Source organism: Rattus norvegicus, chromosome 13 (genome assembly GCF_021556685.1).
Source record: "Rattus norvegicus strain SHRSP/BbbUtx chromosome 13, alternate assembly SHRSP_T2T, whole genome shotgun sequence".
Taxonomy (NCBI): domain Eukaryota; kingdom Metazoa; phylum Chordata; class Mammalia; order Rodentia; family Muridae; genus Rattus; species Rattus norvegicus.
Window position 1 is genome coordinate 82,190,756 of NC_141546.1, and position 25,722 is coordinate 82,216,477.

At 44.4% G+C, this 25,722-nt stretch overlaps 1 long non-coding RNA gene across 3 annotated transcripts in view; it reads left to right on the top strand.

The window, feature by feature from the left end:
• Nucleotides 1-1,303: 1,303 nt before the first annotated feature.
• The window catches only part of LOC108352569 (uncharacterized), a 146,723-nt gene continuing 122,304 nt past the window's right edge, over nucleotides 1,304-25,722 (top strand). The window contains exon 1 of one of the 3 annotated variants that reach the window (XR_015635605.1): nucleotides 1,304-1,514. This is a non-coding gene — a long non-coding RNA (uncharacterized LOC108352569). The remainder of the gene's footprint in view (nucleotides 1,515-25,722) is intronic. The other 2 variants (XR_015635604.1, XR_015635598.1) reach the window with 2 other exon arrangements.

Consider the following 25,722-nt stretch of genomic DNA (forward strand, 5'->3'; position numbering starts at 1 on the left):
TCTTGTACTAATTAATGTAAGAAATGCCTTTATTCACACGTGTGTATCTTTGAACCACAGGTGCCCAGTAGAAATACAGTGGTACCCATCCATGCAATAGAAAACTTTCTCATCGCAAAGTAAAAAGGTGTCAGTGAAATTAATTGTAACGATATTCTTAACCTAACATATCCAAAAGTAGTGTGATGTTAGCGCACTGACAATACAAAAATCATTAAGAAGACAGTTTATATTTTGACTCCTGCACAAAGACTTCTTAGAAGTCAATGTGGGTTTTATAGGCAAGGTGTGTATCAATTTGGGATGGCCACATTTCAGGTGACAATAATCACTGATAAGTAGTTGCTGTCAGATTGCGTCTCACAGCCTTCATTTGTTCCGGAACCTACTGCCAGGTAGAAGGTTGTAGAGGGGGAGGGGAAAGACTTCCCAAAAATTAAGAGAATCTGGAGCATCAAATTTACCAGGATAGCTGTCTTCCACCGCTTAAAATGTAAACCTAGGGCTGGAGAGATGGCTCAGTGGTTAAGAGCACACTGACTGTTCTTCCAGAGGTCCTGAGTTCAATTCCCAGCAGCCACATGGTGGTTCACAGGCATCTGTAATGGGATCTGGTGCCCTCTTCTGGTGAGTCTGAAGACAGCTACAGTGTACTCACATACATGAAATAAAATGTAAACCTACAGCATCATTTTAAAGCTTTACCTAGGACTCCAGCAGGAAACTGTGATCAGAACAAGTTCAAATACTCAGAGTCCTCCAAAGCCATAACAGCACAGGTGGTTTTGATCTGAGACTGAGGATAGACAGGGGACAAGGGCAGAGGGAACTGAGGTCAAAGCAGCTGGGCTGCTCTCTGGGAGTAAGTTCTGTGTCTCTCAGGGTACCTGCTGTGTTTGTACATGCTGTATGGAGGTGTCTGCTTTTTCCCCTTATTTCCCCTCAGCCAGTTTGCCTACTGGATTCTCTCTCTCTGCCTCCCCCCCCCCCCCTTTGTATTCTCTTTTTGGGCTGGAAGTGATTTCTTATTTCGCATTCCCAGAACCTCATTTCTGCAGCAGCCCAAGCTCATGGGCCTGCTTTATAATTGTGTCACGAATATCAAAAGCTTATTGTTGAAGCACTAGCAATAATGGCAGTAACAATTCAGTTACAATTCCGGTAACAACTCCAAGTCCTTGGGAAATGTTCCATTAAGTCACTCTTAATTAGGGGAGAAGACCAGAGGCAATTTCAGTTTTGACCTATGGGTGGCAGCATTGTCTAAGTCTCGAGCTGCTGCGCTATTTCCCCTCTACTTCCTGGGGCAAGCTCAACCAGGAAGAGACCTCTTCGTTAACGACTCTGTAAACCCCAAACCACAAGCTCAGCTGCCAACATTTGAGGGACGGGGCTGCTGGAAACCCTGAAAAGAGAGCTGTCACGGTACATGGGAAGACTGACAGGCCCAGAGTCAAAGAACCAACTAAGAAATTGTAGGGACCCTGGAAGAGGATGACAGGAGATGCTCAAAGGTCAGGATGTAAGCTGCTTTTTCTTTAAATTTGTTAGTTTTCATCAGGTGGGCCCGACTGACTAATTTAGTATAATCAAGTGATTGACAGAGAATATTTGGAAAATTTCGTAAAATTACCCATGAGAAAATAAAAAGTTCTACTCATTCATCTCTGTCTTTCCTTCTTTCTTTCTTTCTTTCTTTCTTTCTTTCTTCCTTCCTTCCTTCCTTCCTTTCTTTCTTTCTTTCTTTCTTTCTTTCTTTCTTTCTTCCTCTCTCTCTCTCTCTCTCTCTCTCTCTCTCTCTCTCTCTCTCTCTCTCTCTCTCTTTCTTTCTATCATCTATGTACAAAACTTTTTTCTATTGTTCCAGAGGCTAACCCTTAAAACCTTTGTCTATAAGTCAAGCCTATAGGCACATGGATGTGGGGTTAAGGAGTGGGGGTTGGAGTGTGAGATGATTCCCAGGCTTCTACTTTGTTGGATGACAGGATGAATGTTGGCAATATCAGCAACATGGAGGGTAAGGAAGGCCACGATCCTGTCTACATGGCAGTTAGCTGCATGGACGTGGTCATCAAGAAAGAGACAGATTTTTTTTTTTTACCTCCGGTTTGTTTAACACTAATCACCATTTACTCAGGATGAATTATCTACCCACTTTTGCTTTAATCCTATGTCTAATTTTTTTTTTTTCGGAGCTGAGGACTGAGCCCAGGGCCTTGCCCTTGCTAGGCAAGTGCTCTACCACTGAGCTAAATCCCCAACCCCTCTATGTCTAATTCTTTTTTAACAATGCTGTAGCTACATTTTATAGATGACACAGATCAAGGCATATGACTTTTTTTTTTTAATCGCATGGCCAGCAAGGGGCAGAACATGCGACTGTGTGTCCCCGCTGTGTTCATCACTGCACTCTACAGGAGTGAGCTCCGTGCAAGTGGTGTCTGTGCAGCAGCTGTGCAGGTGAGACTTGCATAGACAGGTGACAGGTGACAACCCATTGCCATCTGTGGGAACAGGAGAAAAGGACCACGTGGGGACTAGGAGAGAGTTGCCACAGAAGAAGGGGAGGGAAAGGATATGATTCAGAAATCCAGGAGAAGTCGTGTGTGTGTGTGTGTGTGTGTGTGTGTGTGTGTGTGTTACAGCTCTGGACCCAGTGTCACACTTCTATGACGGTAGACATCACACATACATGACCCACAGGCATTTTCACCTTTAAGGCCCCTTTTTGTTGATAGTATTGTGACAGGAGAATATGGACAAAAAGAGCTACAAAGATTAGCACATGAAAGAAGCCAATTGCAGGGGGAGACCAGAAGCCTTTCCTCATCTGACAACAGAACAGGCTCTGGACAAAGCCCAAGAACTGGCTGGGGTGGGCTGTCGGACTACTATCTGTGGTTTTTCCTATCTGTTTCCATTCCATGTTTGACTTAAAAGGCATGGCCTTTCCCCCATCTCCCCTCTATGCCAGGACGTCACAGAACCTGTACTATCTACTGTTTTCCTAAATGCTAATAAAATTGCTCTTGAGATGTCTTTGACTCTATTTTTAAACTGTTGTTATTAACGAGTCTACAGTAACAGTATTACTGGCCTTATAGACAGTCGAAGACCCACTCAGGTGATCTTTGATGTCACCGTTCCAGTGGCTCACCAGTGACCCAATCCCATGGATGTGCCAGCATCTCTTGTCTACCCCATCCTCTTCATGCCTTCTCTGATTCCCTTAGTTCTCCCTCCCGCTCTTTCTTTCATTCTTTTGTCCATCCAACTGTGTTTCTGTCCTGATTCATGTCTTGCCTCCAGCTGTATTCTGCTCTAACCTGCCTTGCCCACTTAGTCCTCAGGTCTCAGCACACCGTGCGCCAGCTCACAAACCTTCAATAGTCTAGGTTGTTTAGCACGTAAATCCTAGTTCTTATTGGAAGCTGAAGTTAGTCTTCTGCTAGATTGAGGCAAGTGTCTTGCTCCCCGTGTGTCTTGTCAGACTCACTACATACACCGTCCTTCTACTTCAGTATTTTGTCTTTCAGATCCAAAACCTACCCTTCTTTCAAAGGTCATCTTAAGTGACTTTTTCCCCTGTGAAGCTTTTCTTGATTCTCTCTACCACAAATAATTCCCAACATCTCCAAACTGTCCTGAGTATGGTACTTTATATATACTACTCATCGAGAAATCAGTGCTTTCTATCTTATTATTATAAGATACATACATACTGTCTTAGCTTTGAAAGGCAAGGACTGGGGCCATAGCTTAGTTGGTGAAATACTTGACTGCCAGGTGTGAACCCCTGGATTGAATGATCAGCACTACATAAAAACAGATACCGTCGCGATGTATTCTGATAATCTCAGCATTCAGGAAGTGCAGGAGGCGGGTCGGAAGCTCAAGGTTATCCTTGGGCACATAGTGAGTTTAAGGGTTTAAGGTTAGCTTGAGATATATGGGAGGGGGAAGGGCGGAGGGAGGGAGGGGGCGAGAGAGAGAGAGAGAGAGAGAGAGAGAGAGATTAGATAAATAAATCTTAGTGTCCCACCACCCCATGCTTTTTGGTGTTGCTGGAGATTAAATCCAGGGCCTTACACATGCTAGGCATGTATTTAATCACTGAGCTGTATCTCTGGGTCCAGAATGAATCAACTGTTTTTTTTTTTTTTGAGAATTTCTCACATTAATTCTGTATTCACATCAATTTCAATCTACACTATTCCTCCATGCAGCTCTTCCTGTGTATCCCAGTCCCTCTCAACCTCGTGACCTCTACTTAATCACTACTGTTACATATATATGTCCATACATACATATGCATATGGAAGCACAGTCTGCTGAGGCCCTTTAGTGTTGTTCTTCTATGTATTCTCTTAGGGCTGACCATTTGGAATTGGATAATTTATCAGGGAGCTATACCGTGGGAAAGACTGGTTCTCTCTCAGCAACCACTGATTGCCGTAGCTCTTTATCTAGGGGCCAGGAGTAACAACCATTTTTATTTTTCTCATTTCCTTATCACACAATATTCTATGTGAATGCTGTTCTGAATATTTTCATATTTACATTACATGTATGCATCTGTGTCTGCCTGTGGGTACGTGAGCAGAAGTGTCTGCAGAGGCTAGCAGGAAGCATCAAGTTGCAGATGGTTGTGAGCCACCTGCCGTGGGTGCTGAGAACCAGGCTCAGGTCTTCAGTAAAAGCTCTCTTAACTGCTAAGCAGTTGCTCCAGCCCTAAGAACATTTATCAAGGGAACAAATGAACAGCTAGTGTCACCGTCAGGATCTGTGTCATCTCTTCTTAATTTTCCCTTCAGACTAAGCCTCCCTTGGATCTCAATCGCTCAGCTAGGTGCTGACGACCCATAGCTAAGATTTAAGAAAAGCTTGTTCTGAGGAGTGTCAGTGTCCTCCACAGAAGGGTGGAGCTAGGCAGTCGGTTCCTCAGATACACTCTAGAGAATTATATTCTTGTCTGAGGTCATATGTTCAGTTCTCTAGAGCATCTCAACACCCGACCTAGTTGCCCTTGAGACGTTCAGTGCACTCATCCTCTTCAAGGTGTTCTCACATGCTTCCAAGGCAGGGAAACACGAAGACGAAGGGAAAGGTGCTGTCTGGAGGCTGGACTCTGAATCCCTCGGAAATATCTTCATGTTTGCTGACTGTATAGCATTTCTAGGTTTTCCTTTGACCCATAGATAGAACCAGATTAGAGAACTAGATGCCACAGCCAGGTTGCTGAACCCAGTTTGGTGGTGCCTCACTGTCCGCTTGTGAAATCCAATCTTGAGTGTGGAGTTTCCATGGCTTCTCATTGGCCTTTGAGAGTATTTTCCTTTCTGGGCACCTGTGGATGAGTCGTTTGTTAAACAAGATGCAGTGGGACTCCAGGGAGAGACCAGTGGAAAATGTTTTATGGGATTTTATTTGTATATACTTCAGCGTCACATTTAAACCTTCTAATTGGAGCACACAGGCAGTAGGAGCTCTTAGTTTCTTACCAGCTATAGTAGAGTTAAACTCTTTTGGAGTTAAATAAAGAAAAAGACAATTCAGTTGCTCTCTTTGTCAGATCCTACACCAGACAAAGTCAAATGTAATTCCCCTGGGTCTTCTATAATGAAGGCAGCATACTCTCCCATCAGCTTCTCCTCTTCCTTCGTAGCCGTGTTCCTCCCTCTTTCCAGTGACGGGCTAGGCACTGGGCAGCCATGAAACACTTTATTACGTGCAAGGTGCCACTAGTCCCCACACATGCAGAGGAAGTGCTTTACCCACAGGGCCCCCATTTTGTTTCCATCATCCTCTTTTTACATCCCCTTAACTCTATATGTAGCCTTCAACATAGTCCATTGATATCTTTCTATATCAAAATGAAAGGGGTTAATTTGGAAGGGTTTTTGCTACAAATAAGTGGATTCCTGTGTGCTCACAAAATTCTTATCTACTTTCTTATTTTTTAATTAAATTAAGTGTGTGTGTGTGTGTGTGTGTGTGTGTGTGTGTGTGTGTGGTGTGTTGTTTATGTGCTGCATGTGCCCACATGTACATGTTGAGGTCAGGGTAGCATATCAGTTGTCCTGGTCCATTATTGTCCATGTAATTCCATCGAAACAGGGCCTTTCGTTGAATGTGGAGCTGGGTTGGTGACTAGCAAGTTCCAGCGATCTTTCTGTCTCTATAGCTTCAAAGTAGTAGAGTTACAAATGCTTTTGACCATGTTAACTTTTTTTTAAAAGAACATATGGGTTCATGTTTGTGCAGCAAGCATTCTTACCCATTGAGTCATATATCCAGCCATTCAACCTGCTAACTAAAAGGTTTTATTTTTATTTTATGTATATGAGTGTTTGCTGCTCTGTGTGTGCATGCAACATGTATGTGCCTAGTTCCTGCATTGAATTCTCTAGAACTGAAGTTTCAGGTAGTTGTGAACTGCTATGTGGGTGTTGGAGACTGAACCTGCATCCTGTGTAAGAGCAGCAAGCGTTCTTCACTGCCCAGCCGTCATTGCAGCCCCTCTCTGGCTAGTTTAGAAAGAAGGATTTGTTTGTTTGTTTTTATTTTTGTTTTCCAAGACAGGATTTCTCTATGAAACATCCCTGGCTGTTCTGTAGACCAGGCTGGCCTTGAACTCACAGAAATCCACCTCCTCCTGAGTGCTGGGATTAAAGATGTGCACCATAGTGGCCTGGCCAGAAGGAAAGATTTTGGTATTTTTGTTGAGTACTCCAGTGACTTACCTTGATTCTTTGTTCCTCTAGTCTTATATTCTATATACTTTCCCTTTCTAATATAGACCTCTATTTCTTGTCCTCTTTCAATTTTTATTGATTCATTGTATGCATGAATGCATGCATGTGTGAGTGCTGTGTGTGTGTGTGTGTGTGTGTATGTGTGTGTGCTTGTGTTTGCATGTGTGTGTGCATGTATAGAAGTCTAAAAAGGACAATGTGCAGATGTCAGTTTTCTCCTTTTACCATATTGGTCAGGGGATCATCTTGTCAGGCTTCTGCTTTCTTGAACAGAAGAGTTTTTTCAAAGGTAGCCTATGGGGTAGCGGTGCAGCTCATTGGTAGAGTACTTACCTAGCACTGTGAGGTTCCAGTAGTGCATTAAAGGAAGAGACACTTAGATAAGAAATACTGTTATGCTTTGGTCAACTGAGGCTTATAAATTTTATATGGTGCATAGTCTGAGAATTAGAGTGTATAGTTCTGAGTTCCAATTCATGAAATACCCTACAATAGGCTGGTAGACCAGATGACTCAATATACAAGGAAGAAAAACCAAATTTGAAGAATCCAGACAAGATGGAGTAGAGTGAGTTCTTTGGAAAACAAATGATCTCTAAGTAGATGACTAAACCTTTACAGTGATATTAGATCATATATTCATAACATCCACCTAATCAGAGAACTAACATTGACAGGGTTGAGGAACTCTGGAGTGCTTTATACTTTGCTAAGTTTTATGATAAAACATGCTTTTCTATTTAGTCACCAGCACGTACTGGTGAAGTAACAATATTGCTGTTAATGTGTTTTATGGTAAAGAAATGGAGAGAAGAGAATTTAGGTTGATGGCTTCAAAGTCTCATGCAATGACAGACAGTCCAGGTTAGCTGACTTCAGATCTCAGATTCCCATCAAAGTCTTCATTTCAGTGAGCCAATGTGGTAAAGGAAAGAAATGGACACACACACCTTTTTTTTTTTTTTTATTAACTTGAGTATTTCTTATATACATTTCGAGTGTTATTTCCTTTCCAGGCAAACATCCCCCTAATCCCTCCCCCTCCCCTTCCTTATGGGTGTTCCCCTCTCCATCCCCCCCATTGCCGCCCTCCCCCCAACAATCTAGTTCACTGGGGGTTCAGTCTTAGCAGGACCCAGGGCTTCCCCTTCCACTGGTGCTCTTACTAGGCTATTCATTGCTACCTATGAGGTCAGAGTCCAGGGTCAGTCCATGTATAGTCTTTAGGTAGTGGCTTAGTCCCTGGAAGCTCTGGTTGCTTGGCATTGTTGTACATATGGGCTCTCGAGCCCCTTCAAGCTCTTCCAGTTCTTTCTCTGATTCCTTCAACGGGGGTCCTGTTCTCAGTTCAGTGGTTTGCTGCTGGCATTCGCCTCTGTATTTGCTGTATTCTGGCTGTGTCTCTCAGGAGCAATCTACATCCGGCTCCTGTCGGCCTGCACTTCTTTGCTTCATCCATCTTGTCTAATTGGATGGCTGTATATGTATGGGCCACATGTGGGGCAGGCTCTGAATGGGACACACACACCTTTAAAATGCCTTTTTATCAGCTTTGTAAAAAGAATCAGGTTTTTATATGCATACAAAATTTAGGGAAAACTGAATGTCTGTTGTTGGTAAGGATAGAGCAATAGTGGAGGGAAAGGAGAGCATTTCAGAAGAAGCAGGGAAGAATGACAGCAAGGCAGGCTGAGACCTGAGAGACAGTTTTGGGGGTGTTTGGGGGAGTGTCAGGCATGAAATTGATAGCAAGCCTGTGCTCTGTGACAGTAGGAAGAGGATGGGGAGAGAGGCTCTGGAGAAGTTTTCGTTTATGACAAGTGGAATGTTCTCCCGGTGCTTGTAAAAAGACATCGCTGCACAGCTTCCTGTTGCTTTCCCAGTTGAGGGCCAACTTGTTCTTTGGATTCAGTTCCTCTGCAGTCGGTCCAGCTGTGTGTTACCAGAACTTATCCCATGAGCTTTTAATCCCCATTTCACTCTCACGTGCAGTTATGTCAGGACGGGGAGGTCAGCCTTGGGTGGACTCCAGGCTCAGCAATGTCGAAGAGGACTCGGGAATGGGTAAACAACAGCCTGTCCCTTGTCTACTTGGCTGTGTTGATGGAGGCCAGTCTCAGAGGAATTCTGAGAGCGTTCACTTTGGAAGTCCTAACTTAGGACATTCTCGGTGCTAATCATTTTGCCCTTCCGTAACTGCCCCAAGGCCATGAGTATTCTTTCACTCACAGTGTCAGAAACGGCACAGCTCCAAGGGGAGAGTTTGTTTTTTTATTTTTACTACAAGCTTGCTGTAAGCAAGGTCTTGTGACCTGATTCCACGGGTGTAACAGTCTGGGCAGCTATGCCAGCCTTGGGTCATGAACTGCCTTAGCTGAACCACTGACGTCCCAGGAGACAACTGCAGAGTCTGTACAGAGTTAGGGCTGGGGACCGGAGACTGAGGACAAAGGTAGGGCCTGCCATGGAACTTGTCTGAGCATCTGAGGAGTTTAGGGTTGATTTTGCTGAGGACTGAGCAGGAGTAGAAGCAAGATGCTCTGAGTTTGACTAAGAGCATTTGCTTCTGAGCAAATGGTTTTTCTTTTCTTTTCTTTTTTTTTTTTTAAATTGAGTATGTATTTGTGTATGTATGTGCGTGCCTGGGTTTGAGGACACATATGTGCCACAGCATGTGTATGGAGGTCATAGGAGAACCATGAGCTGGTCCTCACTTTGCACTTTGTATGACATGGAGTCTCTGTTGGGTGTCACTATGTCCACCAGGCTAGCTGGCTTACAAGCTTCTGGGAATTCTTCTGTCTTTGCCTTCAGTCTTGCCGTAGGAGTGCTTGGGTTACAGACTTCCATTACCATCTAGCTTTATGTGGGGTTTGAAGATTCAAACTCAGGACCTCACAGTAATGCCATAAATACTTTACTTACTAGTACCTCTTCCCAGCTCCTGGGAGCAAATATTTCGTTTTTAAAAAATGTTTATTTTATTTTATTTATACGTACGTGTGACTGAGTGTATATCTGTGTGCCACATGCATACAGGAGCCTTCAGAAGTCAGAAGCAGCATCAGGTCCCTTGAGGCTGAAGTTAGAGATGGTAGATGGTTGTGAGCTGTCAAGTGGGTGCTGGGAACCGAACCTAGGTCCCTGGGAGAGTAGTGAGGACTCTTTTTTTTTTTTTTTTTGGAGCTGGGGACCGAACCCAGGGCCTTGTGCTTGCTAGGCAAGCGCTCTACCACTGAGCTAAATCCCCAACCCCAGTAGTGAGGACTCTTAAGTATGTCACCACTTCACCAGCCCCGTTTATATCCTTTGAGTTACTTTCTACAGAAATATGAAATTATTCTTTTAAATTAAATATTAACTAAAATACAGGCTAATCAGCCCTGTAATTTTGGGGCATCTTTTCAGAGCTTCCTCCTTTGGTTTTTGCAGCTCTTTTTGCCCGAAAACAACTGCCCTCATTTGAATAAATTAGTTTTGGTATTTATTGTATTTCTTCAAAAAGTCATCTAACAGGGTTGGTGGTGCAGACCTGTAATCCTAATACTTGGAAGGCAGAATTGAGTTTGAGGCTAGCCTGAGCTACACAGTGAGACCCTGTTTCAGACAGATGTGTTCTTTAAAAAAGGCATCCACTTTACTTAGAATATGGCATTTTGGGCTGGGGATTTAGCTCAGTGGTAGAGCGCTTACCTAGGAAGCACAAGGCCCTGGGTTCGGTCCCCAGCTCCGAAAAAAAAAAAAAAACCAAAAAAAAAAAAAAAAAGAATATGGCATTTTGAGTATTCATTTTGTATCAGACAAGGCTCTGTGTTGTGTTGCAAGCAACACTTTGAAAAGCCAAGTGGTTTATTGGAAACACCATAGACAAAATGCCTTACCAATAACCAGAACTCATGTCTCCCAGGTTTGGAGACTCGGAAATCCAAGACCACGACTAGCATGTTAGTAATCCGGCAATGGTTCACAGACCACCCACCTTTGTTCCGTCCTCACACAATAGAAGGGTAAGGGGTGACTTTCAGGCCTCTTCTGTAAGAGAACAGTCCTGTTTATAAAGGCTCCTCCCCATTACCTCATAGACCCCCTCACACTCCATTTTCCAATACCACCACTCTGGGGGTTGGCTATGATTTCAGTGTAGGTTTTGGGTGATATAAATATTCAGGTTAAATCATAATAAAATTTAATTTAGTGTCCATGTGCCTGAAAAGATGATTGGTGCTCTGTTAGCAAGCTTCGGTTGCCTTGAAGGTCTGTCTTTTCCTAACTTTGTGGTCCTTCTGGTTGTCTGCAGTTTTGTCCACGTTGGCGTTCTGGCTGTCAGCCCAGAACTAACTACAAAGCCACGAGTTACTGTGAGGGTTTAAATAATCTGGAATCAATTGGAGACATCTTCTGAGCCAACATGTGATCCACAGAGTCGATCTGTGTATGTGTGCATATATACATATTTGTTTACACATATGCCTACACATTTGTGCATGTGTGCAGGAAGGCCAGAGGTTGATACTGGTCGACTTCCTCAATCAGTCTCTACCTTAGTTATAGGGCAGGGTCTGTCACTGAATTGTTGGTTGGTCTGCCAATTAGGCTAACTTGGTTGGCTAGGGAGCCACAGTAATCCTCTAGTTTCCTACTGTTGTGATTGCAGGCTTTTTATGTGGGTCCTTAGGGATTCAAACTCAGGTCCTCATATTTGCACAGCAAGCATATTACTGACTAAACCATCTCCTCACTCCAATAAGGAAATTATTATAGGACTATGTAATGACGTAATAAAAGGCATATTTTCCTAGGTTAAAAACTGGTGAAATCAGACCTGGTTCTATTATTTCCTATGTTACATGCGTATAAGAATGTTTATATTACTTGATCATAGAATGTCTGAGATGATCTGGTGTTCATAAAACCTCTGGTAGTGTGTCTGACATAAAGAACACCCAATAAATGACACACATTAATTTAATAGGAATTTGAGACATCTACCAAGCATGGTGGTGCATACCTGTAATTTCATGTTGGAATGAAAAGGTAAATTAAGGCATGGCAAATACCAAGAAAAGGGAATAGACAAGAACTCATAAAGGGGAAAACTCAGGTAGCATGTTTATAGGTAGCACGATTATGTAGCATGAGCTTCTTGTCCCTGTATCAGAACTGTGACTAAAAATATACCACAGATAGAAGAGCTGGCTGTCCCTGTCCCGTACACCCCCCCCCCAACACACACATACACACTTGGCAGGCCCCTTGCCTGCTGCAGCACTTCAGTGAGCTAGCGCTAGTGTACTGGAGACCTCACCCTGGTGGTGTATGTGTGGGAGAGCTGGTGGGCTGACCAACTCAGCCACCACCTAGGCCCAGATCCAGGGTTTTGAGTTGGACATCCTCCCCTTCTGTGAACTACTGGTGGGGGTGAAGGGGCCAATCCTGCAGAAACAAAGGTGCAGGATCTCCATGATATAGGCAACTCCAAGAGAATCCCAATGAGGACCCAGTATTGACAGTGTAGCAGAAGCCAAAGGCCTCAAACCAGACCAATGACTCATTGCAATGAACATTTGCAAGTGAGCTGTTTGGGCAAAAGGGTGTACACTGTGTGATACACAGTGACACACTGCAGCTTCCATGGTAGGGTTTTTCTTTTTCCTTTGGTGGGAGAGGTTGCAAGAGTAGAGGGCAGATATGGAGGGATTGGGGCGCATGATGTGAAATTGACAAAGAATCAATAAAAAGTAAACAAAAAACAAATCAAGAGATACTATTTTAAATATGAAACACATTTTTACATTGATGCCATCCAACACTAATATATATATGGTCTGAAGACTGTCAAACCAAGAAGGAGTTATATATTTTGTGGAGAGAGCTAGCTGACTCAGAGACACCATGTTCTGAAAGAATTCTTGTAGAAATGCATTATTTATATTAGTATTTGTCACATGGCCCACATGACCTCTAATGTCAGAGAAGTCTTATTGGTGCCCTTAGCAAATATTTCTTCTATGAGAGGAATTCTATAGTTCAGAGCTAAGTTAATGGATAGGGTTGGGGAATTAAGATGAGTAATTCTGATTCATATTAAAAAGGAAAACTAAACTGGTGTGATTGTTTTTTTTCTCTGATTTAAACTGGCTTTTGAGAAGAACAGTAATAAGACTTTAAAACTCAACTTTGTACTTTTCATATTTTACGTATGGAATGTATTAACTCAACCAGTTGCATAATACTTGCCAGGCCCTAGGCATGCTGTTAAGTGCTGGGGTTAATAATCACTGCTCTGTGGGAACCCGAGCTTAGTCATCACAATGCAGCAAGATCTGAGTATGAAATTTGTTGAGGTTCTGTGAGCCATCGTGGGCAGTGGGTATGGGCTCTAGCTTTGGAGTCTGGGGAAATTTTAAAGTGGTGATAGTATTTGTATGGGAGATTGAAAGAAGAGTATGAATTTGCAAGCACATAAAAGGTATAGGTGTGTGCACTGAGAAGGAAATGCCCATGTGAAGCCCTGTGGGCTCTGGATGTCAGCACAGTATTTCCTGGTGAACAACAAAGAACACTGAGGGCAACAGCTAAGCGCTCACTTGGACTGCTCCAAGAGGTGTTCAGTTCCTTATGGTCAGTGAGTTAGCCACATCCAAGATGCTCAGTTTTAAGTCGGGAAGCAGAAAATGTATGGCCTCTGCAAGGTCCAACAATCCTTAAGGACTTTTCAGATGAGGAACTTGACTATTCAGAAGCTTAATCTCCCCAAACTCTATAGGGAAGAAGCTCAATTAGAATTTGAATTGGCACCTGCCTCACCCTCAAACTCATGATACACTGTAATTTCCATTTCTTCTTTCTCTGACCACTTAAGACTCCGCTCACTGGATGCTCATCATTCTGGATATGAGGTTATCCTGTAGGCACAGGGGCAGGCCCTGAGACACAAGCCTCAGGCCTTGCCTGGGTTCGTGATTCTCCTCAGGGGGTCCTGACAGTTCTGAGCCTAGGTTACAGGGCAGAGAGTTAGGCAGCACACAGGATACCTCTGATGTAAATGTGTAGTGTTTATATTTGGATTATTTGGATCAAATAACCCTGCACGGAATTCTTTTTTTTTTTTTTTATTAACTTGAGTATTTCTTATATACATTTCGAGTGTTATTCCCTTTCCCGGTTTCCGGGCAAACATCCCCCTCCCCCCTCCCCTTCCTTATGGGTGTTCCCCTCCCAACCCTCCCCCCATTGCCGCCCTCCCCCCCCACAGTCTAGTTCACTGGGGGTTCAGTCTTATTATTTTTTTTTTTTTTTTGGTTCTTTTTTTTCGGAGCTGGGGACCGAACCCAGGGCCTTGCGCTTCCTAGGTAAGCGCTCTACCACTGAGCTGGGGACCGAACCCAGGGCCTTGCGCTTCCTAGGTAAGCGCTCTACCACTGAGCTAAATCCCCAACCCCGGGGGTTCAGTCTTAGCAGGACCCAGGGCTTCTCCTTCCACTGGTGCTCTTACTAGGATATTCATTGCTACCTATGAGGTCAGAGTCCAGGGTCAGTTCATGTATAGTCTTTAGGTAGTGGCTTAGTCCCTGGAAGCTCTGGTTGCTTGACATTGTTGTACATATGGGGTCTCGAGCCCCTTCAAGCTCTTCCAGTTCTTTCTCTGATTCCTTCAACGGGGGTCCTATTCTCAGTTCAGTGGTTCTGCACGGAATTCTTAAGTGGATACTGCTTCTCTCTCCTTCCTGTCTGCTCTTTTAGCTTTGTCCCCTTCCCTCCACCTCTGACCTTTCCCTAGCTTCTTCTTAATTTGTATGGTGATTTATTGCAGTGTTACAGGGAGAAGCTCAAAAAACTGACGTTTTGTTCAATTGGATTGCAAAGTTTGAGAGAATCACAGGGCATTCTTCCCCTGTATTCCCCACTTCTCCAGTAGGAGTGTGCATCTCTGGCAGGGATCATGTGCCTTTCACAGACCTCTCTACGTTCAAGTTCCTGAGATTACAACCCACACTGGGTACCCTGTAATTTCTGGTTACAATCAGGCTTTTTGAAACCCATGATCCAGCCAAGGCAAGGCAGGTAAGAACAACTACTTGTTTACTCTCTCTCTCTCTCTCTCTCTCTCTCTCTCTCTCTCTCTGTTGCCCATGGTGACCAGAGCTTGATGTTATGTTGGGTGCTTCACTTACAGGTGAAGCTTGCTGATTTGGCTAGACTGGTTGACCAGTAAGCCCCAGTGATGCTTCTATCCCTGTCTCCCCAGCACTGGGATTATAAGCATGAGCTGCATGCCCAAATTTATTTTTTGTTTATATTTTTCTTTTATTTTTAAGATTATAACACAATTACATCATTTCTCCTTTCTTCTTTTCTTTATCTAAGCCCTCCTATAATACTCCTTCTTGCATTCTTCCAAATTCATGGCCTCTTTGTTCATTAATTGTTGTTGTATGCACATATAAATATGTACATATATGTTTATTCCTAAATATAAGCTGTCCAGAGTGTATAATGTTACTGTCTTCAGGGCTGGCCGTTTACTATTGGATAACCAATCCGGGTGCCCTTACCTGGGGAAGATTATTTCTCCTACTCCCAGAACTCATGCACTGTAGTTCTTTGTGTCGGGCTGAGGCCCTGTGGTCTTTCCGCGTCCACTTCAGCTTGTCTGTTGTTGTCTCTGTTCAGCTCATGTTTAGGCAGCCATGTTGGTGAGACTTTACGGTTGTAGCTTCTGACATTGCTAGGAGACACAGTAAACTCCCTGATCCTCTAGGTCTTATAATCTCTCCTCCCCCTCTTCCACAATGTTCCCTGAGCCTTGTGTTAGGGAGCTGGGTCTGAGCTCCACAACTCTGCATTTTGATGGTTGCTGTTTTCTGTAACAAAGAGAAGTTCCTTTTCATAGTTAAAAAAAATTCTTCTTGTATTATGTTTCATTCACCTGTCTGTGGCTCTCTCTGTCTGAGTGTAGCGCCTTCAGAGACCAGAGGAGGACATTGGTTTTTATGGAACTGGAGTTACAGGTGGTTGTGGGCCATCCAGTGTAGGTTCTGGGAACTGAACTTGTCCTCTGCAAGAGTAACAAGTGCTCTTACCTGCTGATTGATCACTCCATCCCACAAGACAAGTTTTCTTGATGAGGGATGAGGACTACATTTACCTGTATGTATAGAGTGTAGTTAGGGGTTATGTTGGTTTAATAATGTGGTGGTTGTAGGTTCTCCTCCAAGACCCATGACTTCAATAGGGCTGGGTAGTTGGCTAGGTTTTCAGTGCCAGACAAGATTTCCCCCTTGTGGAATGGGCCTTAAGACCAGTTAAAGAGCTGCTGGCTGCCACCATACATGCTGTTATACACCAGCAGGGTTATTGTGCCACATTGGTGGTTGTTATGGTTCCCGGGCATTATAGCTAAAGAAGACCAGTGGTTGCTTCCCTCCTTTGGAAGCTTGCATGATGCCTTCAGGTAGCACGGAAGCTAGTCCTCAGGGAGGAGGTATTCACGTCAGTTTCAGATCAGGGGCCACTGAACCCTGTGTCTGAAGTGCATTGTATGTTATGCAACAGGGACTCTCCTTCAACCTCTGGGGAGTAACCAAGAGAATACCAACAGCCTAACTGTTTTGGGAGTTTCTTGGACAACCGCGACCAACAAATCAAAAGAAGGTTTCTCATGTCTGGTGTTTTGTTTGTATTCTTAGGTGGTCTTTGGTTCTTGGAGAAAGCGTTGTCAGCTTGGATGAGGAATTTTCCGGGTTTTGTTGTTGTTAGGTGTGGGTGCTGGGGTTCTGAGCGCAGGCTCTCATGACTGCACAGCAGTCATCTTACGACTGAGCCATCTCCCGTCTGTTGCCTCAGTGAACTCTGTGAACTTCCTCCAGGGTCTCTGCTTTCCAGCTCACCTACCCTTCACTGCACTGTGGAGGGTCCTGATAGGTAGAGCAAAGACGCACCCCGGGGACTCCTCTTCAGGCTGTCCCCAGTCTTCTTTGAGGCCTCTGATGAAGTCCCCCCACCCCCATCCCCCAGGTATTTCCAGATCTGTGCTTCCCACCTCACACTAACCTATTGGATTCTCTTTCCATTTTCCTTTTCTAAAAAAAGAACCCTCCCTTCAGCCTGCTTTTGGCTCAGCTCTCCTTGTTTCTGCCGTCTTAATAACTGGGGTCACTGCCTTTCCCTTCACACTATTTCAGAACTCTGTGGATAGTGCAGGTGTCCCAGTTGGGCCGTTTCTTCTTGCTCCCAGTGGGAGGAACTAACCCCAGTGTGCTGGGCTTTTTGCACAAAGCCACACCAGCACCAAAGGCAGCTTAACCGAGTTCCATTCCCAGGACCATGAAGTATGGAACTGACTCCTGTAACTCCCACATGTACACCACGGCATATACATGCTCCCCCACAGAAGGAAGACACACTAGTAATGGATTCCCTCCTGGCTTTCTGCCTTGGCCTGGCTACCTGGATGTTGGGGTCAGAACTCTGGGTTTACACCCTACTTCTTTACTGTGAAATTGGACAATATGTTTAACCCCTTAATGCTCTCATTTTCTCATCTGTAAAATGAAGAACATAAGGTATTTCTGAAATAGGAACAAAAGATTGCCTGAAATAAGAGCTAACACAGTTACTGCCTCTGCGTGATTGTTTTCTTCCCTCTATTTTCCAGCTCGATATCCAGCCACCCTGTGAGGCTTGGCTGGTCTACTGCATGCAGCCAGAAGGGAGCTCCCCCATAAACTGCCACAATCCTCCCATGTCCCAGATTCATGCTTTATTATTTCTTTTAATGTTTAACACCCTGTTGTTGTTCTAGGTACAATTGGTTTTATCTGTGGTCCCCAGTCTACAGAAAGGTCCTAGAGCACAGATGGAGTGGACGTTAGGTCTTCTCTCAGGTGTCCTGTTTCAGGATGCCCTGACATAAATGGGTAGTGCCTTCACTGTAAGTAACAATGATCAGCAAGGTGACTATGTTGAGGTTTTGAGGAAACCTCCAGAGTGAGCAGGACTTTGATTTTACTTGTCTTCCTGGTGGTTATCAACCCTGTGTATTTAGTGGAATCACCTGGAGATGTTAAAAACCAGCGTTGCTACCCAAGCCCCGAGTTCTGGGCAAGTTAAAGCGGGATCTCAGTGGGTGGTGCTAAGAACAGGTAGTGTTGTTGTACATTGAGGCTGAGAACTTTCCACTACTCGAAGCCAGCCCTGTCCACTTAGGAAAGTGGCTTTAGTTTGAATTTCCTGCTCAGACTGCTTTTCTGGGAAGACTGGCTACAATATTTGGTAGGGATTACTTTTGAAGAGAAGAGGAATGTTTTAAAGTTCAAAGCATGCTATGAAGGAGACCGTTACTTGCCAGAATGCCTGCTGCCCACTTGACCCAGTCCGCTCCTTGGCAGTTGCATGCTCTAGGTCACTGGTACCAGTGCAGAGCTCCCCAGGGCCCTAAAGTATTTATAACACTTACAGTGTTTCTGCAAGGTGAGCTTTGCTGCTAGACACCAGATTTCTGGCTTCTGTAAGAGTCAGCCTGGGTTAGCTGCTGCAGGCTGCAGGGGAACCATATTTTCAGGCCGAGAAAAAGAGAATTGTGCCCTTCCCAGAGAATCGAAAACAACAGCCCCGGTGGGGATGGGGGTGGGGGGAGACTTGCTTGGGAGGCCTCCTTCTTATTGTGATATTTGTCAGACTCATTAATGCTACTTTAAAACATTACAGAGTGACAGTTCACAAACTATAAACATAGTCTGCCGTAACTCAGCAAGTTACAGCCAATCCGCAGAGCTGTGCAATGTAAGCCATCACCACAGATATGTTTAGAAGATTTCCGTCACCCCCTAAAAGTCCCTGTGCAGTCAATGCCTGCTTGAACCCTAAGTCCAGGGAAACTGGAATTGGCATGGTTCCTTTTTTAAAAAAGACACTTCGTAAAAATGGAATCATACAGTACCTAATCGTTTGTGCCTGGCATCTCTCATTCACGTTTTCTCTGGCATCCTTGAAGCATATATCAGTAATTCATTCTTTTATCTTCCGTCTTTCCTCCTCTCTGCTTCTCCTCTTTTTTCTTTCTTTCAGCTGAGTAGCGGTCACTCGGCGTCCTGTAACTTACCCATCAGTCCATGGGCATTTACTTGGTTTTCACTCTGTACCCATTAGGAGTTAACTAGTGTGAGCATTGCGTATAGCTTTAAAAAGAGTTTTTATTAATATGTATCCACTATATGTATGATGGGTCTCATGACATATTTTTACAGGTATATTCTGAATTGGGATCTTGTTTCCTCCCCCATACCCTCCCCCTCCCCTTCCTACCTTCCTCCCTCTCCTTCCAAAACGGTCCTCTTCCTCCTGCTCCGCCTCCTCCAGTCCTCCTCCTTCATGTCTGGTAAATTCATGTTTAACTTTTAAAGGCATCACAGAGTGGCAGCGTCTCCCTCTCGCTGTTTGTCCTCAGCCTCACCGACACCTGCTCTCGCCCGACATTCTTCTGCCGGCATGTGAGGTGGTATCTCGCTGTGCTATGTCTGTGTTTCCTAATGCCCAGTCCCATTGAGCACCTTCGCAGGCACCCACTTGTCATTAATATACGTTCTCTGGCCAAACGCCATTTTAAATCTTTCTAATAGTTTTAAATGTTATTTTATGAGTTTGTATGGGGTGCTGAATGTATGCATGTGTGCCACATGGGCTCAGGTGCAGCAGGGGCCAGAAGAGGTTGTTGGCTCCCATAGAACTGGATCTAGAGGTCATTGTGAGCCGCCATGCGGATGCTGTGAACTAAAGTCCAGCCCTCAGCAAGAGCAGAACGTGCTCGTAACCCCTGAGCCATCTCTTCAGCCCCTCTGTAAGTCTTCTTACAAGTTGGCTCGTCTGATGAGTTGTATTTTTCTCAGCTGCTAGGGACGTGGCCTGACTAGGTGCAGAGGAGGGATGAGGGAAAGGCAAGTACAAACACATGGAGAAACAGATACACAGATGGACTAGGTTCTTACATAGAGAAGCCAAAGCATCCCAAAGGCTTAGCCTGTTTACCATATACAGTTGAGGGGGGAAGTGGGGTTACTGCACTCAGATAGACATGGAGGCAGGGTTTGTGGTATACAGTTGGATCAGGGAGGCCAATTTGGCTCATCTCAGTCGAAGCAGCCCCTACAGGGGAACGGACTTCAGGACATAAATATCCTGAGGGGGATAGCTATGCTGGGCATTTTCTGCACACAATGTCAACATTCACACTCAGACAAGAGGGAGGGCTTTGATGTTTTCCCCGAGTCTGGCCGGGAGAAGACTTTGCCATCCTCCCGTGGATCTGAGGCTAGAGTCCTTAACATGGCTGCACCCATGGCAGCAGCACACAGTCAGACTTCATACCCTCAGGGCTTCCTTGGCTCCCCACGGTAGTGCTTTGTATATCCTAGGTTTTAGGCTCCTTATTAGACATGTGGTTTGCAGATAATATTTTCCTGTCCCTGGCTTTCTCACTTTATTAGTGATGCTTTTTAGCACCGAATATTTACTTTTGCTGAAGTGTCCTCTACCATTTTTTCTTCTTTTTTGAATCATGCTTCAGATCTTTTTTTCGCTTCTGCAGGAGCACAGAGACTTTTCTCCTAGATTGTCTTTGAAAAATTCATAGTCTTAGTGCTTATATTTTGGGATATCATTAATTTCAAGTTATTTTTCTATTCAATGTAAATATGACTCTCCATTAATTTTTACACACCTGACATCCAATTGCCTCAGTACTTTTCCTTACAAAGCACATTTCCTCTCTCAAACTGCTTGATACTTTTGTTTAAAATACCTAGACCTTAAATATAAGGGTTGGTTTTTTTGGAGTTTTGTTCTTGTTCTGTGAGTGTATGTGTACCCTTCATGGGGTCAGGTGAGAATGACATTCCCTTCATTACGTGGCTTTGTGGCTATTCTGCAGTTACAAGGTGTAAGTTTGGTCAGGGAGCTAGCCCAGTTGATAGAGCCTTGAAAATGTGGCAAGCTGAGTCCGATCCCCAGAACCCACATTTACACAAGCCGGTTGTGGCTGCTCCAGTGTCACCCTAGCATTGGAGAACCAGACAGGTGGCCAGGCTCACTCAGTGAGCTCCAAGCCAGCAAGAGATCCTGGCTTAAAAACAAATGAAAGATTCAAGATGGAGAACGCTTGGCCCAAGGCTGTGCTGTGGCTCTCACATAGCCACACATGGGGGGGGGGGTACCCCAGGCTGTGCCCAAGGCTGTGCTGTGGCTCTCACAAGGTCACACATAGGATGGTGATTGGGCAATCTTGGTCTTTTACATTTCTATGTAAATACTAATAGCAGCTTTCTAAGTTCTGCAAAATAATTAACTTTACTTCAATTGTGTGTTATTTCAGCTTATAGATGAATTTAGGGAGAACAATTTCCATGGCAACAACATGGTGCTTCCAATCAAGATGGTCACTTTATTAATTTGGGTCTTCCTTAATTTCCCTCATTAATGACTTGTAGCTTTCGGTGTATAAGCCCTGCAGTTAATGCCTTTTTGAGAGCTTGTGCAGTTCTACCAGGAGAGAGGCTTTGTTGTCTTTTGTTTGGTTTGCATTCTGTATTTTTCTAAGTCACACTGGAGACAACTGACATAGCTATGAGACTCACAGATAAGTGCTGGAGGAGTGTGGGGAGTGCAAAAGGCAGTGGCCTGGGGTCTGAGGGTCGGCTCTAATCTCCAGCTAGCCACTGGCCTGTCTAAGATGTGGGTACTGTAAATCCTGGAGCTTTCAGGTTATACCTTTACAAGCAATGTGTGGAAAGGACAGAAATCGAGTGTTCACAGCTTGGTTCCTGTGGTGACCATCATTAGGAGAGACATTGCAAGGAGAGGTGGCAGTGAGGGGAGATGCTGGCTTCAGGGTCTTCATCCTGGCTCCGGAATCAATCCCTCTGCAGCTCAAGGGAAGTGGCTTCCAACCCGCAATGGAAAAGCGAACAGTCCCCATTAGTTTGATTTCCAGACAACTCAGCAGTGTAGCTGATATCCTCATTTCATACCAAGAAAGCTGGTGTTTAGAGAGATATAGGTCCTAGTATCCCAGACCTGGGGAGAAGCGGAGCAGAATTTAAACCCAGATGAGTCTAATTCTAAAGTGTGTGCCTTTCTTTCTGTGGCATGGTCAGGGCTGAGGCAGAAACCTATAGTGAGCTATGACGTCTGAGCAGACAGCAGAAAGTCACCTGGGCACACAGCTAGAAAGAGACAAAGGGCAGACTTTGTTTCTGGGTTTTGCCAGAACTTGACTGAGCACGGATTTGAGGTCCTGAGGCCTCTAGCTTTTTCATGTGATAGAGTCAGTGGGAGGAAGGCGGAGCTCACAAAGGTTAAATTCTGATATGGCTGCTTGAATCCTGCTTGTCCCTTTGACCTTGCTGCATGGTATTGAATCTTCTCCAGATTTTTCAGTTGTTTTTTTCCTCATGTCTGGAAGACCGAGGTTTGGTTCCTAGAAAATCCTTCAGCATGGCAGTTTGGAGGGTGCGGCACATTGGAATTAGATGAAACTTTGTTCTCTTGCAGTGTTTGCCAGCTTTGTGATTGGAGACCCATATTAAATTTATTTGAGCCTTAGTTTGTCATGTAAAATGGCAGAAATGATTGTTATTGATTAAAATTAGATGGTACCTAGAAGTTGCACATTAGTGTTAGATGTCCAGTTGATCTGGTTAAATATCTTTTCTCTCTTCTCCTAGAGTTTTTAGATAGTTAGATTCAGTTTTCAGGAAATCTTACCGTGGGGGAATATCCTGGTTAGTCAGCCTTAATTGTCACATTCACACAATCTAGAGTCTAGAGTCATTTCAAGTGCCTGGATCAGAAGGGCCCAGCCCACTGTACCCAGCACCACCCTAAGCAGGTAGTCCTGGTTGTAAGATTAGCTAAGCATGAGCCTAGATGGGGGCCAGCCTCCTCTGTGGCTCCTGCTGTACCTTCTTGGTTGTGTGTGAGTTCCCTGCTTGGAAGTAATGCTTGGAGTAGTAAATAGTCCTGCCTCCAGGTTCCTGCCATTAAGGCTCTTTGTTGCAGTAAAATTATATAAATGATGGAGTATTTTAATCCCGCTCTAGGTCCAGCACTGCAGTGCCCCAAGATATCTGCTGGATATCTTAGTCTCAGTCAGCAAAGCATCTCACCCGCTCTGCTCCATCCCATATCACACTGCTGAGGGCCTCTCTCTGAGCCTGGCAGCACTCTCTCTACCTATCTAGTTCCCAAGGCAGGTCTCCATGCCAGAAACACACATCCCAACTCCGTGGCGTCCCACACTCTCCCAAATTCAATTCTCCACAAGAAAGAACACACAACACAATAACCTCTGACCCAACTGATAAGATATAGTTGCCCACCTAAACATACAAAGCCCTGTACACATCCATCCCTTAGGGACATTCTTAACAACCTGTAAAGGTACCTCGTGGAATCTCAATGTCAGCCTCCATGTTCTCTCCAACACTTCTCTCGGTCCCTTGAGCTGCTCTCAGCCTGAGCATTTTGTCACAGCAACAGAGAGGGAACTAGACTAGAACAAGCCGTTGCTGTTGTAACTAACCAACAAGTCCTGAGGCCCCAAGTCACGTGCACTTATTTCTTCTCCAGGTCTCTTAGGAGCTACACAGCAGTGGCTTGGCTGGGCTTCGGTGGAGTGGGCTCTCTTTGTTCTTTCTGTTCCAGAGGATGCTCAGGACTGCGGGTGAAGGCATTGCTGTTCTTATGGTAAAGGCAGACATTTAGAGAGCTGGAGCCACATACGTGAACTTCTTGCTTGGTCACATGGCCAACCCGTGAGCAATTGTCAGGGAAATATTCTTTGCCTAAAGGGGAGTGTGGTACAGTACAGTAGGACTGTATAAGTGGACAAGATAATCTATTTTATCAAGACAGAATTTTAATAAAGGGATTTATTTCTTGGTGACCAAGAGTTAATCATATACATGAGATATTTTAATCTTTTATCTTTTTCTTTGTCTACTGAAGCTGTCCCAATTCCAGCTCTTCTTATTTAAAGCAGAGCTGAAGAAAGATAACTTGTTAATGTGTGAGGATTTTCCTTCCCACCTCTCTCTTCCCAGTCACTTGTAATCAGTCCTCTACTTGCTTGGATGCTGGCACTCGCCATGCTTCCCTGGGCCCCTTCTCTAGCTCTTCTATGTTCTTTTCTTCAAACGATCCCCACAGGACTGTGGCTGCACTTAACCACTCTCGAGTGATTCTGATTTCAACACTTTCGGCTCAGAGTCCCACAGTGTGCTGCCAGTTATCTGCCTGCTTAGGATGGCTGCGGTGATGTGTAAGTATAATAAAGCAGTAATTCTGGCCACCCTAAGTCCCTTCTAGGACCACACCCCTCAACTGTACCCTTTAATGACTTTCCACAGTTTTTACGACAGAGACCGAACCTTTTCCATGACATGATCCGGAGTTTTCTGTCTCATTTGTACGACTGTCTCACTGCCTGGACCACAGCTACAGTGCTCTCTTCTTTCAGACCCTGAAGTGTGTCATGCTCCTCTTTGCTGCCACACCGTGGGGCTTTGCACATGATTCCCTGTTTGGAAAGTTCTTACCCTTAAAGCATTAGCTCAGATGTCTCCTTCCTGGTGAAATCCTCTCTTCTTCTCCAGGCTGGGAGAGTTGTTGTTGTTGGTTTTCTTGTGGTCTAGAGAGCTTATGTGTATAACACACACAAACATACACACACACAATTATACAAATATATATATACATATGTATATATATATACATAATGCATAATATGCTAGCATTTTCTTATGTGACTCTTCACCTGGATTGCAAGGTCATAGGGGAGGTTCTGCCTCATTTTCCATTTTTAAAAGAGCAGAGTTGAAAGTTTTAAGTTAGCATATAATAATTGTATAAATTATGGGGTATAGTATGATATTTCAATATATATATAAAATGCACAATGATCAGATTAGGAAATCTAGTGTACTCATTATTTCAAATTCCTAATAAAAATGTTGAGTGTGTGTGTGTGTGTGTCTCGTTGTGTTTGTGACAGTTTGTGTGTGTGTGTGTGAGTGTGTGTGTCTCGTTGTGTTTGTGACAGTTTGTGTGTGTGTGTGTGCGTGTGTGTGTGTGAGTGTGTGTGTCTCGTTGTGTTTGTGACAGTTTGTTTTGTGAGAGTTTGTGTGCTTGCCTGCGGAAGCCCGAGCCTGACCCCTGTGTCTTCCTCTACTGCTTTATGCCCTATTTCTGCAGAGACAGAGTTGCTCCTTGTCCCTGAACTGAGGATCACCATTTAGGCTAGATTGGACGACCAGCTAGCTCCCTGCTCAGCCTGCCTTCACCCTGTTAGTGCTGGGCACCTAGGCACAAGTGTGTGCTGGTGTTTACAGAGAGCCGAGGATCTTACAGGCAAGCACTTTACCCACCGAGCAATCTCCCCAGACTCTAAATTTTTCATTTGTATTTTAAAGAAACTCTTTAGTTTTAAAGGGTATGAAAACCCAGTTAAGAAAGACTTAGAGAAACTAAAATTCTTAGCTGGAAAAGCTTGTTTGGCCTGATTTTATATTCAGAGCCACAGAAGGCAGCACGCAGAAGTGATTTCAGAGTTCTTCACCACGTCTTCACTTGAAGGAATGAACTGACACTCTTGCCAGATGTTCTGGAATTGGGGTTGAGCAAGCCTGATGCTTCCAAGGTCCAAACGCAAGAGGGAACTTGGATCCGGGGAGCAGCTGAGAAAGCTCATGATCTCCTCAAAGCCACCATTTTTTTGAGGACCTACTTTTTGCCGTGGCTTGGATTCATCTTTCATACAGAGACTCTCTCAACTGTGGCATTACAGTCTGAGTTCAACCCCTATTTCCATTTGAGAGGAAATGACGTTACAGAGAGTAGTGATGTGCCCAGGCTCACAGAGCTCCAGAGGAAATGTCAGCACCACCACTGCTCACTGTGCTCAATTTCTTCCTCC